The following is a 14793-nucleotide window of genomic DNA, read 5'->3' as shown; positions in this document are numbered from 1 at the left end:
CGGGGTGGTGCCCTCAAGCTTAATGAAGGGTGCCATGCAGAGAGATATATCTTCTTCCGTTTTATTTTAGCAAAATATACGGCATACTGATCACCTCACGAACTACTCCATGTTCAAGAAAGTCGATGCTTTATTCGAGAAGGACAGTCGAGGCGTGCTAACAAAATTGGTACCCCTATTGCAATTTTTGCAGCTTCTATTATCAACTTCGTTAGTTCAACTCTATTAGCTGATAAAACCTTTGTGTTCTGAAAGAAAGGTTCCCACTCACATGCTCTACACTGTAATGCCAGCCATCCATTGTTGCATTTGTTTACAAGATTACAATTCTCTCTTATAAATGCCATTGTATGTAGCGCAACTAGACAGGACAAACAACAAAAAGGAACAGACGAACACTGTTGTCCTGTCTAGCTGCGCTACTTACGATGGTATTTACTATGTCGAGAAACTAACTCACCCAACATTCGCTCGCCTCTTAAAAATGCTCTCCCTATCATTCCTGCAGTGCCCCATTTCCCGACATACTGCTTACCGCATGAAAGAGGTATCTGATAAATGACAGCTTCTCTGCATTCCACAAACTGTGTGCTATGTTGTTTCTTGCAGGCAGTCGTTGTCTTTTGTGCCTGAGTGCTGATTCGATCTGCAAATCGATTTAAGCTTGCATGGAGCTGAAAAAAAACTACTTGCACATTGGCATGTGATGCCAACCTTTTTATTCTGTAGTTGAGTAGCGCAACAACTCTACGGGACACATAGCACATTGGAAAGATTCACACACAACATGTCACCCAAACAAAGGTGTTAGTCGCAGAGGGCCTGATTAGGAACTACCACTCCATTGCTCTAGTCTGCCGTTCCAACAGTGATGTTGCCCAAAAAGGAATAGCTGTTGTGCCACACTTGCACGAAATTTTGCACTACATAATAAGAATGATGTCACTTGCTAATGTTCAATAGTTTTTCCGCTCCATGAAAGCTGAAATCGATTTGCAGAATTAGCAGCCAAGCACCGAAGAAGACAACTGCATGCCAGAAACGACATAGAATGCGGTTTGTGGAATGTGGAGAAACTGTCGCTTATCAGATACCTCTTTCCTGCAGTAAGCAGTATGTTGTGTAAACAAGCAGCTGCATGAATGATAGGTTAAGGGAGCATTGTAATCTTGTAAATAAAGCCAATGATGGGTGGCTTGCATTGTCCTGTAGAGATTGATATTACTATAAGCTGCCAAAATCGCAAAGATCCGTACCACTTGTGTTAGTACTCTGTCCCTGTCCTTGTCAGATAAAGAATAGACTTTCTGGAATGTGCAGTAGTCTGTGAGCTTATGAGTGTTATGTATATCTAAAAATGAAATGGAAAAAGACAAATATCGGTGCATCGCTTCTTGGTGCAGTGTGAGTGCACCGGCATTGTGCAACTGTTTGCCTCGCGTGCAATAAACCATTCTACTGAAAGTTAGTGCACATGTTGTGTCTCTCCATTTTTGTTCTTGTGTTGGTTATGCGAAAAAATTCTTAGCATTTGCTACCAACAAGGGGGAATTTTTCCCTAAACCAATGTCGCCCTGTGCTACGGCGTTCGTTGTTTCACTAAACTAGCCTCTTGTTTCGTTTTATTTGTTTCTTTGTTATGCTGGTGTAGGTGCATGCTTGACAGAAACATTTTCTTGGTTCATCGTGCCTTTTCTGTGCAGGATGAAATTAGAATTCCAGGTATTCCCAAAACCACAATATTATTGACACACACCACTGTGGAGGAACTCTAAATATTGCCTACCCAAGATTCTTTAACATATCTAAATTTACTTCATTGAGACAAAATAAGCCATTGAACTGCTCCTATTGGTGTTTACAAATGTTCGATGATTTAGCAAAGTATTGCTGCTGTGCTCGTGTGTTTGCCAAGACAGCCTTCCGATTTTTGTTGTGCTGATACATGTCTGCTTGATTGATACACCTTGTACTTTACTGTGCCTTTCGCGTGCAGGTTCTTGAACAAAGCCATCAATTCCATTGCTCCAACTTAGATCAAGTGACCAACGTATTGTTTGGAATTGCTACAATAAAGGTTATGCATGACCAACAACATCTGTTGGAATTTCGCATTTACTTTTGGAAGCGTGGTATAACGCATTCCATAAAACAAGTGATGAAAATGGGCCGACATCAAAATGCTTAGATGTGTTGAGCACAATGAATTAAGGCAATGTCATGTCTGAATAAACAGGACTAACTAATTCTTTGGCCAGAAGAACGCCAATTTTGCTGAGATAAAAAATTCTTGAACACAGGGTATCGCTGGAGCCGTTTCGACAAGCGGACTTTTCTTCAAGGCTGGAACTTGAAGACAAGTTAGTTTGTCAAAATGTTGGCTCCAGCAACATGCTAGTCAATTCGTTGTATTCTGCCAGTGTTTTGCAATCACTTTTAGCTGTTCACTGTCAAGCGTAATAGGTAAAGGGATGCCTGTGTAATATGGCATCAGGTTTATTTCTGGAGCTTCTCTAGCGAGTAGAATTGATAATTCAAAAAAGGCAGAAGTTCAGAGGAAGATGGAAGCTTGAAGAGATAAGAAATTATTGCACACGGGGTGTCGCTGGAGCCATTTCGACAAGCGGACTTGTCAATTCACAGCTTTGAAGAAGACAAGTTTGCTTGTCGAAGCGCCGACTCCAGCAACACACCTTGTCGAAGAATTTCTCATCTCCTTAAGCGTCCATCTTCCCCTGAACCTTTTTTGAATTATCAATTCTGCTCGCTAGAGAAGCTCCAGAAATAAACCTGATGCCATATTACACAGGCATCCCTTTACCTATTACGCTTGACAGTGAACAGCTAAAAGTGATTGCAAAACACTGGCAGGATACAACGAATTGACTAGGGCAAGCGCCTCGACAAGCTGGTTTGCGTGAAAAATAAATGTCTAAAAAAGCTCTTAAAAAGATCTAGCAAGAAGTTTTTTAGAATTCTTGCAAGCAGTTTTCTAGACTTATAATAACGTGGCGTTAGCACAGCTACAGGAAAAGCTGAAATTTGGGCTAGTTGGTCTTGACTTAAATACATAATATAGCGGAACAAAACAAGGACAGAGAAAGAAGCACACAGGACGCCCGCTAGACTTCAACTGAAAATTTTACTCTGGACACGTGACATGTAAAGTTGTAAAACAACATCTTAACTGATGGAAACGTCACCATTCTGCCTTCGCATCAAGCTGCACGTGCCAAGCTACGCGTCGCGCATGGCCTTTTTCGTTAGGACAATTGAGGGCACACTTACACACCTATCCGCCTCCCTGTTTATATACATGGCCTCACAGCTGGTCATGACCCCTTCCCAACACCCGAGTTGCACCAAATGCTGGGGCGCACCCACAGCGCTTACAATGATCGGCCAAGTGGCCCCCCGCGGCAAGCGATGAAACCGCTGTTCGATGCTCTCTTAGCCGGTCATTCAAACAGCGCCCCGTCTCTCCCACGTAACATTTTCCGCACGACAAAGGGATACTGTAGACGACGCCTTCAACACAGGAAACGAAACTGGTAGCGTGTTTTTTTGTGCATCCTTGCGTTCTATTCTCATTCACAGCAGGACACAGCCGCATCAGCTTACCCGGTGCAGTGCAGAGCACATCAACACCGCATTTCTTGCCCACTTTTTTCAAGCGATGCGTAAGCTGATGAATGTAGGGCACCCCTACCCGCCGAATACCAAGTCGGCTTCGGTCTTCCTTTGTGGAAGAACGTGCTTCATTCCTTACTTCTTTGAGAAGGCTTTCTGCAACAGAGGCCACCAGTTCACGGGGGAACCCTGCGTCTGCCAAGCGAGACACTTGCGCTTGCACGCTTTCCACGACCCTGTGTCGGCAAGACTTCTGTAGAGCGCCGCGCAGACAGTTCATCGCTATGCCACGTTTGACCAACTTCGAATGCGCCGAGCTATAACTTAAAAGCTGCTTTTTAGAGCGGGGTTGATACGCCCAGCAAACATGGTTATCAGTAAATTGCATACGCACCTCTAAAAACTGAATACATCCATCTACTGGCAACTCATAGGTGAAGTTGAGTCCTTTAGAGCAGTTGTTAAAAACATCTAAAACCCTATCGACAACACTGCCTCGGTACTCGAGGTCGTCCAGTTCCATAAAAGCTAAAAAATCATCAACGTATCTCATACATTTAACAACACGTTCGTCAGGGCTGGCTGCAATGCGTCGATCACAAAAGGCTAAGAATATCTCGCAAAACATGGGGGCGGCGCAGGAGCCAATACATACCCCGTCTCTCTGCACATAAGACTTGTCCTTAAACGACACAAAAGTTGAGTCAAGATAAAACACTAAGAGGTCTAAAAAATTCCTCAACGACACTCCACTCCAAGCGATTTTTCTGCTCACCACCTTCGTTGCAGCCAGACAAACAGCTAAGAAAGTGTGCACGTTCGGATAGAGTGCTTTTTTCGGTAAGTGCACCTGACTTTTCGTCGGTTTTACTGAAAGGTTTTAGAATTGTGATTAAAATGTGAACAGTTCTTTGCTAGGTTGAACCGCGTGGTCGAACGCAAAACTATAGTATACGCGCCGGTGCGAATCGTAAGCCAGACCGACTCGCCCTATTTTGAATAATTATGTTTTGCGCGTTACAGCTCGTGGTTCCACGCACGCACGCTAGCTAGTGACAGGCGGAGATAGTTTAAGCAAGCATGCTTACAACTATGCCGGCCTGTCACTGGCAAAGTGGAAAGCTTCTACCGTAGGCGCCTCGCCTGTAGGTGCGGTTATGGTTGATTGTCGTTTCTTAATACATGACAGCACTTTATCATATCTGTAATTAACATGTTTCTCTAGAGTGACTTGATGATCTGTTATTTGTTGTAAATCCTATAGCTTACTTGCTTTCTCTGTATGCGCAGCTTTTCTTCACTGCTGTTTGTGCAAGATATTGGGCCTGAGACCACGCCACCCTAATGCGGAAGCCAGTGCAGTTTCTTTGACGAGATTTGGAGTGCATTCGTGCAGAATTTTATTTACGTCGCTGCCGTGCCACTCAGCTTCACCTTGTGCGGTCACGTTCCGACGTGTTTTGTGCCACATTTGGTTGTGCTTTATTCATTAATAAAGCCGATTTGACAACATCATTGGATAATTTATTGTTGCTGAGAAGCGCGATTATTTATTTGCGCGCCATCCGCTAAACGTCATTTATGTAATACAGTATACGTGTTGATCCCCTGCGTACGTGTTCAAATTTATTATAAACCGATATCTTTTATATTAAAATTGGATATGTATGGTGTGCTGAAGTAGTCAATAATTCACGCGGCATATATGAGTGACCGCAACAACTTGATTCGGTCCGCAATAAACGCGAGTAAACTCAGCGTCGAAAATTTATATATGCAACAGTGAAGACATGCGTGGGTAAACAGGTATGTACGTATGTTAGTGATCTTGCTTGATTGTTTGGTCACTTGCTCGACGACTGACATAGGAAGTGGGAGAAAAACAGGAAAGTGCTCTCGCGGGAGCTCTTTCGGTCCCTTCAATCTCTACCTTCCTATGGTAGCCGTCAGGCTGCCGACCAAACTTGCTGCAATGACAGTTATATTAGTTTATTTTATATTTCGAAAGTCCAAAATTTCGAAAACGGCGAGAAAATAAGAACGTCTATAAAACGTCTTATCTTGGTCTTTTCAAAACGTCTTCTAAAGACGTCAACTAGCGGGACATTAGCACAGCTATTAGACGTCGGATAGACGTCTACGGCTACGGGAATGTCTTGACCAAGACGTTTATTATCCCTTTTTGATAGCCGTTCAAGACGTCTTTTAGACGTCAAATAGCTTCTTTTGTGTTACGTGGGAAAGCATACCCCGAACAGCTCGCTGCGCTGACACTTCGCGGTATCTACTCAAATACGTATGCACGATCACTGCAAGGAGCTCATGTCTTGGTGGAATGCGTGAAACGTCAGAACATATGAGTGATTAACGTTGGGCTAAAGTCCCTAGATTTTTCCTTTTAGGGGCGAAGCTCCTAAAGCCGGGTCTGCTGTCCCTCCTAGCTCGTACGCGACCGCCTATGCCGCGCGTATGTGCCAGTGGTGATGGCAACGAAGCAGCGCGAGTGTTCTTGGCCCAGCGCAGGGACGAAGAAGACGTTGCAGTTCTAACTCTGAATTTTAAATTAGCATTATGCATTTTTTCTATAGAAATCATATGTGGCCACTTCTACCTAAAATTAATCGTTTCTTGGCCAATCCCCCAGAGTGGGTGTGAGCCATGCATAAAGGAAATCATCATCATCATCTTCTCTGATCGATAAAGCGTGTTTGTTTGTCGTGCTCCGTGTCCTCGTCGATCCCACGTCGTTACACTGGTGGAGGTGCGGGGTAAGCTTCATGCTTGGCACTCCATCGCGGAGCCGACAATCGAACCCGGAATCGCCACCACGCGTCGAAACACCGGTCCACCGATTCAGTCGTCTGCTAGTCGCCGTCATGACCGTGTACCTCGCACCCAGCCTGTCTATCGATGACGTCAAGTCGTTTATAGACGATGCGTTACGTGACTACGACAACAACTACAAGAACCGTCCGTTTGTGCTGGTTGGGAACTTCAACGTGGACCTTATTGCCAATGACTGGATCGTGCAGCACATGCTTTCCAAATACGCACTCAGATGTATCCATATGCAACCTACCACGATCCGAGGGACGTGCATAGACTAAGTGTTTGCAAACTTCCCACTGCAGCCAGTACAAGAATTAACCTCTCTCGCTTCATTTCACGGACCATAAAGCCGTCATAATGAAGGGACCTCGCAATCCAGCCGCCATGACAACGACGAAATGAAAAGAACGAACGAAGAAACGAAGCAACAAACGAGCAAGAACAAAATAAAAGTTGATTTTGTATAATATACGCACAGTCTAACGTCTTTCTAATGATGTAATGGGCTAACTTTCACGGGAGAGTTACGGTTTACCGATGATCTCTCCCTCTCGAGCTTCGCCCACTTATCATCATTCATTCCGTGGATATGGCGTGATTTTTTTACTTAAGTACCGACAACTGCCTCTTTTCCCGGCCCTCTCTCACGCGCAGTTGGCGTCCGACGCCATTTTCTTCCTAACTTGCAAGATTTACAAAGCCATGTGCGTCTAAGGGGGTGGTGGTAAAAACATTTATTAGAAAAAAAAAAGAAAACAAGGGAGGTATGCAGGCACTACCCCTTAAGGGGACGGCACCTACAAACAGTAGGTGGGGCTCCCTAGTACGGGACCCCATTAGCGTCGGCTGCTGCCTGGGCTCGTCGGACCAAGGCCTTTTGGGCCTGAAGGTCAGAACAGCCAAGCAGGGTCGCCTCCCAAAGCAACATTTTATCCTTGGCAAAATGTCGGCCTGATGTCGCTGGCCAACTGCACTGTCGTTGGCCCAACCTTGGCAACCAATGTAGGGCCGGTCTTGGGGATTGACATTGGCCTCATGTGGGCCTGCGTCGGCATCCGATGTAGGCCCGTCCACCGTGGCCGACGATGCCGAGTGCATGCCGCTCGCGGGTTGACCAAGGCCTGACATCACATAAGCGTCGATTTACCGACGGCCGTGGGTCGGTTGCGGACGTTCCTCGCTAGTATTGCTCTGCTTTTTTTTTCTTATTTTTTGTGCGTGTTCTAACAAAACGCATCAATTGTTTTTCTTGTGTGTTGATGCGTGTCGTATTTAATGTGAACGGGCAGTTTATAGAGGTGTTTAACTCTATCTGAATTAATTACGGGCAGAGTGCACATGTAAGACGGAATTAAACGCCTTTAACGGTCTGCACTAACGTGTCAATACGTAACACACAATAACAGAAAGACGTGAATATAAGTTTTCTCTCTTTATATGTTTATTTTGCAATTGTATAGATGCACTAATTTTACATGCAACATTGTTCGCACGGAGCGTTTGCATCAGCCCTTGTGCAACGCAACCGTACAGTCCATGTGATCGCTGCATGATAGCGCTGACATATATATATAAAACGGACGGCATTCTTGTTGGATCGGCTCCCTTCTTTCGGCCAGTTCTCGTGCTCTTGGCCCTGAACACGTACGCAGATGCGACGTTTTACCGTCGAGATGCGAGAGGGTAAATCGCCACCCTCATCAAGATGTGAGACTTGCATTGTTCTTCTGTCGGAAAAGACTGAAAGAAAGAACAATGAATAATACTCTGAGAAAGGTAGACTATTTACTTGACCAGTTGCACAGTCAGGTCGCGTCTAGAAACTCTATTCACACAACTAAACAAAATTATTTTGTCACTGCACAAATAAGAAAAACACTGCACTTACAATAAATGCGAGTGTGCTGAAATTCTGAGAAGTGCTTCAAGCTCCACAGCGCACAAACTTGATAATATGTGGAGACAGGATGGATTGAGGTTTTCCTTGTTGGCTCGTAATGTCACTGCAAAACAAATGGTACAATAAATAGATTAATGAGAACACAATCTTACCTTCAAAGCGGCCGCGGGCCAGTCACATATTGTGTAGTCGGCATTTACAGCACACTTGCGACCAAATTCAACGTGAAAAGCGATTGCGTGAAACTTTTGTAACCAAGCATGCGTCTTACCAGAATTCTTTTCAGTTGGCGAGACCAGCGCAGCACGCTATCCACACAAGTCCTTGTTGCAGTGTTCCTTAGAGAAAACGGCAAAATAGGTTACGGTCTTACAATAAGATGCCACAAATAAAAAACAAGAAAATCTTTCATATTTGCCCGTCAACGGTGTCTTGGGTCCACGGACAAATATAACCACCGTTCGCCTGAACATTTCTGATCTGCCCGCTAGAAGAGACGACCAGATTGACGCATCAATTGCGCAAATAAAATTTGATTTTGTCGCTAGACAAAAGTCACCATACGATACACCGAGGAAATAGAATGTCACTTACGAGTTCGCGTCAAATCCTCGGCAGCGGGAGACGGCCGCGCGCCTCCAGGATCAAGGCAAACGAAATGCTTCTGAGTGCTTGCCCAATGCCCGCCTCTGCGTAGTGTTTCAGCACGTCCTCGCTCGAAAGGGCTACGATTTCGCGGGAAGGGAACTCCCGCACGCCACGGAGCTCGCTTCCCTCCCCAGCGCGGTGACAAAGAAAAAAAAAAAAAAAAACCGCGAGAAGTCCGAGGTTCGGCGCTCCGCTTGCACGCCCCGCCGCCCTCGGCACATTCCGTTCCTCCTTTCAGGACTTGTCATTCTTTCTAGGAGAGGGATGTGATGCATGCTGCGTGCGCTCTCTCTCCAGAGTAAGACCGCAAGACCCCATCTTACCACTTTTTTTTTTTTCGGGGGAACGCACGTGTGTCTGGTGAGAAAAAAAAGGCGCGCGAAATTTCCACTGAAGCACATGCCTAGCGCTAATGCGTCCAAGAAGCGAATAGAATTTGAATTGAACCGTTTTCGTTGTTAGCACAAAATATCGTTGGCACCCTGACATTAAAACAAATTAACATGAAAACCATAAACTGAGCATCAAGTACAAATATCAAAACTCTTCAGAGTGTGCGGACTATCGAATTCTGGCTCTGCAAGCGACTTTTACGCTAATTTTGTGTTTATTTGGACATAGATGATATTTTGAAATATTCGTATTAACGCATATGGGCTATTCCCGAAGACCGAATCAAGTATGACGATATTCGATTCTATATTCCAAATGTTTTCATTATATCTGATATCCTCCCTCTGTCATGCGGCTCGATCAGATCAATCATGTATTTATATTCACGACCGTGCTAAAGCGGTGGACAGTTCGGTGGACAGTTCAAAATCATCGATATTTTAATAGAGCTTAGCGCGCTATAGTATCAGGATCACAATTAAATTTCTGCTCGGTACTCGCACTGAATAAAGTTCGTACTCACTCACTCGCATTTATTCCCATTTATTGATGTTGCTCAACCAAATGCTTTGCGTCTAATGCATGCAAAGGCGGACATTTTCTTGAGCTTCGAGCAGAAACCGTAAACGCTCGGTACACTTGAAAAGCACTCATGTCGTACCACTGTACATTGAGCATATAAGTGCTTCATCATAACAGGTCATCATAAGGCTTGAAAGGTGCTCATGACAATGCGGCGGAGGATTCTCGGCGGCCCGATCGCTAAAGGTTCTGAAGTTTCTTGCGAAACAGGTGAAAAATTTCGACATTTAAATTCCGCATTCTAACCAACTCCGCAATTGTATCTTTTCTTATTCACATACTTAATGTGCACATCAGAAATATTCGGCTGGATTCGGGAAAACTGAGGCACATCAAACATATAACTTTAGTGCTGGGGATATTGATTGGAACAGAACTGCAAATGCGACGTCATTCTTAGACAAATTGACGTGTAATAAGCTACAAGAACGCCAGATTTTAAGATCACTTCGCAATTCAGCTTTTCATGTAATCAGTTAGAGCTTTCGCGCCCCTGAAACACGTATCTGAAATTTTCCATTAAAGTTGTACAGTCCGCGAGAACTCTATTTCGCACAATTCGTGTGACGAAATTAATATTTTTTCGGTCTCGCTATAAAGCAGCCAAAACCTTTCCGATGGGAGAAAGAATGATTTAATTCATTTTCAATAAAGTTTATAATTAATAGATGGTGTAATGTATATGGTCGGTTACAATCAACGTGCCATTTGCGAACTATTTCAGTCAATTCTATACCGCGGCACAATTGACCATTGTAAAGCCACATTAAACATAAATTCGCGTGATTGCACTTTCTTATCCGTTATGTACTTCCTGGTGGAAAATACGTTGATCTCCAGAGTGTTCAAATCTTGCGATTTCTCAAGGTTCAATTCAGAGCAAAACTCGATGTTATCCCTTAGCCGGAAGTTTCCCTTACGTCTGTGGTTGACGGTCATTGCTGTTTTCCTTGTTTGACCAAAGGCCATCATCGCGTTTGTAGCTACACTACATGACTTATTCCTCAACATACAGCCCAAACGCGCTCGCGCTTGTTAGCTCGAAACCTAAATGTTGAACTTCAAAGTAAAATTGACCAGTGTTCAACTTGTCACTCGATCAGAGACGAATACTTTTCACCACGTCGCGTTATTTTGCTCTGCTTTCGATAACAACGGCGTTAGATTGATGAGCTCTGCTGACAAATCCTCATCGCTCTATGCAGCCGATGTAAGGCTGGACAAATATATAAATCAATCTAACGGTGTCGAGCAGTGCACCTGGTCCCATGTGATGCGTCAGCAAGGGACTTGATAATTAAGTTCTCATATGTACGGTACGGTACGCACGTACGGTACGCACGTTGCGCAGCCTCTACAGTCAGCCACACATATCGTCAACGGCACGTGAAGCGTCTGCTATTAGCAATGTAATTTTATTACATTTTTTTTTTCGTTTTGCATGCGAGGCACCGACGACGGCAGATTACCGCGAGGCACTAGCTATGCATTTGTCTAACGCGTCTTGAAATATAAAGCTACAGCGTCCATAGAATCATAGAAATATAAAGCTACAGCGTCCAGTTTTAAGCACGTGTTGCTCCCATTGATAATTATCATTATGTGAAATAATGGAACTAGTAAACATTTTATTAACATTCCAAAAGAACAGCAGTGCGCGTTGCGCGTTACCCGCCGCAAATGCTCCATTATGCGATTCTTTTACACGTATGAGTCAGAAGATCAGACAAATCCGCGGAATGTTTCTCATGCATTTCCATGCATCATATTCGCTTGCTTATCTTTTTGTTTAGTATTTTCAAGACGTATAAAATGATCACCATGCGATTTCTGACTGGCATTATTGCGTATCTTGAGGCAGTGCATCGTTGGGATTATTTTAACTTCTTTACAATGTAGGTTACGGTGTACCTGCTTTGTCTTTTATTAAAAACAGGGGTTCACATTTTTATTTGAAATGCTGTGCTAAAATGATGAATGTCACGAACATATGCAAGGCGACCTCTGACGAAGTGATGGGATAACAGAAACTTTTCAAATAGGCATATCGAGGAATATGAGCTTATTATCTGTAAGAGATAAAGGTGTAACTACATTGCACATTAAAGAAAAAGATAAATTCGCGTTAACTTAATTCAAACTTGTTACTACCTAGACGTACACGCGTAAATTTTGACAAACGCAAGTCTTTAGTGGTGCTGTTTCGGACATGTGTCCCATTTTCTTGGCGGCTTTAGGCGTGCCTGCAGATGTGCGGCTTCTTCGAAAGAGGAGGCGGCTCTAGAAAACGCTGAGAAAGAAAACCGGAGAACAGCGGAAAAAAAAAGAAGTTTCCCTCTCCCCACCGGGAGCTTCCGGGGCGCGGGCCGCAGTAGCGCATATGTTATTTTGCTTCTTTTTTTAAGTGTGTTTTTCACTCCACGCTCCCTAGCTACACTGTAGAGCAGCGCGCGGTTCCTCTTGGCTCTTTCCCGCACTTTTCCACCTGCGTTTTATTTTCCACAGCACGAGTCTTCAGTGGATTGGCACTGCTGTGTGTTCGTTCTAACAATCTTGAAAGAATATTTCTTGTTTATATATTATTCGTGTATTGGTACTAAAATCTTACATTGCGGCCACGCCTTTTGATAAGTTTTTTTCACATAGCATATATGGTATTTCCGTTTGCCTGACTTATCCGTCAGCGAAAGATGAGAACGCTTACTCATTCCATTGCGCAAATTACATAATAAAGGACTAGCTGTTAGAACAAAACATTGCATCTCTCTATCCACAGGCTGTTTGGGTGCAGCGCTGCTCGGGCAGCACGCAAAAATTTTCATGCTTCATGTTGTCTGTATACAGACGATGCTTCTTTTAAGTTATACAGAATGGTTTTTAATGGCCGTTTTAGTTCAGAAATGACATAAATGTATTATGTGAGCTCGGCTTAATGCAAGCGGGTGACATTACTTGCATGAAAAAGCAAAATAAATAATCGCCTATCTAAATAAAGTTCATTTATGACCTTCAAATTACACTGCCTTACCTACTGCAACTGACTAACTGTAGCCACTGAGTTTGCAATAATTGGAATGAAATCTTACGATTTAATATTTATGCCATCAAATTTGAGGTAGAAATTCACTGTTTGCTTCGGTCACGTTTTTTTTTTTTGTAAGAATCCGTTTTAAGCATCGAACAACGACAAAAGCCTAGTTTAACGCCCATGTATATAAATACTGTCGCACACTTGGCGAATGATGGTCCAGAAAAAAATCTCTTGAAGTAGATACGCACGCCTGGAGAAACCATGCACGAATGTAATGGCTCGCTATTATTTTTGTTATTTAGTCAATAATGTATTTGGATTGTTCGCACAAATAATCTCTATCACTTGGTGTAATCAGCTCAAGGACCACAAGTATGTTGTGTGTCACAGGTGATTTTTGTAATGTTTAAAAAATCACACTGTAGGAGTTGTTTACACTTTCTGCAGTGTATTTTATGCTGCCCTAAAATAATACACGCTGTTCGAATTCTCTGCCGGCAACCAAGGCCGGCACGACGTGTTGCCGACTTGTCGCCCCGACAAGCGTTTGGCGCGCTCGGCGTTCACTCGGCCACCAACGGTGGTGCGAATCGTGCAGCCGACCTAGTGCCGACAAGCGTTTGGCGCGCTCGGCGTTCACTTGGCCACCGACGGTGGCGCGAATCGTGCAGCAGATCTAAAGTCGCTGTAACGGGAAAAGTACCGCGTTCCTTTTCTCTTCGCCGCCGCGCCCTTTCGGCGGCTTGGCCACATAAATGGTCCAGCTCGCTCGCCTGGCTAGTGTCTCCCGGCCGCAGACGCACGGCGCTTTGGAGGGCGATTGTCTCTATAGGCTCAGGAAAGCGTACAGGAACATTACGACATCCCGTATCGTTTTGAGACTTCATCGAAAGCCTATCGAGGCACCGAAAAAGCCCGGGTAAGGCCCTCTTTACCATTCCCAGCGGGAAAAAAGATGCCACACGACGGGCTGTGTGGCTGCACAGAATTAGACGCGAAAAATTTGTTCCCACGACTGATACCCGCATTGTGAGGTAAGCGCTTCATTGAGAATTCGCGAATGTTTCATGGAACGTTGGTGCCGACCCTGCACTAGTGCAGCTTGTTTCGCGTGGTTGTCGCAGGAGATTCATGCACAATAACATTTTATTATGTTTGGCGTAAAATTGACGCCTTTGGGCTCACATATAATGATCAGCGTGCCATGAAAACTGAGTGCTACAGATTGTTACTGCCTGACGTGACTGTATGACGAACACAAATAACAGATGGTAGCATGAAAATAATGGCTGATGCTCTCGCGGCCGGTTCGCTTGCTTGATATGCCCTGAAATCGGTATTGTGTGACGTGACTGTATGACGAACATAAATACCGTGCGGTAACATGAAAAGAATGGTACGCATGTCATGTAAGGCATGATTTACATGCCATGCTCATGATGCACTCGCGGCCGGTTCGCTTGTTTGATATGCACCAAAATCGGTATTCCGTGACGTGACTGTATGGCCAACATAAATACCGTGCGGTAACATGAAAATAATGGTACGCATGTCATGTAAGGCAGGATCTACATGCCATGCTCATGATGCTCTTGCGGCCGCTTCGCTTGCTTGATATGCACCAAAATCGGCATTGCGTGACGTGACTGTAATGCGAACGTTAATAACAGGTGGTAACATGAAAATAATGGCACGCATGTCATGTATGGCATGATTTACATGCCATGCCCATGATGCTCTCGCGGCCGGTTCGCTTGTTTGGTATGCACCAAAATCGGTA

General features: G+C 44.3%; 1 protein-coding gene and 1 long non-coding RNA gene across 2 annotated transcripts in view; both read right to left on the bottom strand.

The window, feature by feature from the left end:
* LOC119393144 (uncharacterized) overlaps positions 1-14793 on the bottom strand; it is a 445271-nt gene that overhangs the window by 4275 nt on the left and 426203 nt on the right. The window lies entirely within an intron of this gene.
* On the bottom strand, positions 7618-8792 carry LOC125758686 (uncharacterized). Its single transcript, XR_007416311.1, has 3 exons — positions 8631-8792; positions 8348-8462; positions 7618-8199 (listed from the first exon to the last, which is right to left on the bottom strand). It is a non-coding gene; the product is annotated as an uncharacterized LOC125758686 (long non-coding RNA).

The sequence above is a fragment of the Rhipicephalus sanguineus genome, chromosome 5 (genome assembly GCF_013339695.2).
Source record: "Rhipicephalus sanguineus isolate Rsan-2018 chromosome 5, BIME_Rsan_1.4, whole genome shotgun sequence".
NCBI lineage: Eukaryota > Metazoa > Arthropoda > Arachnida > Ixodida > Ixodidae > Rhipicephalus > Rhipicephalus sanguineus.
The sequence above is the reverse complement of the archived record's forward strand: the minus strand, read 5'-3'. Positions and strand labels throughout refer to the sequence as shown.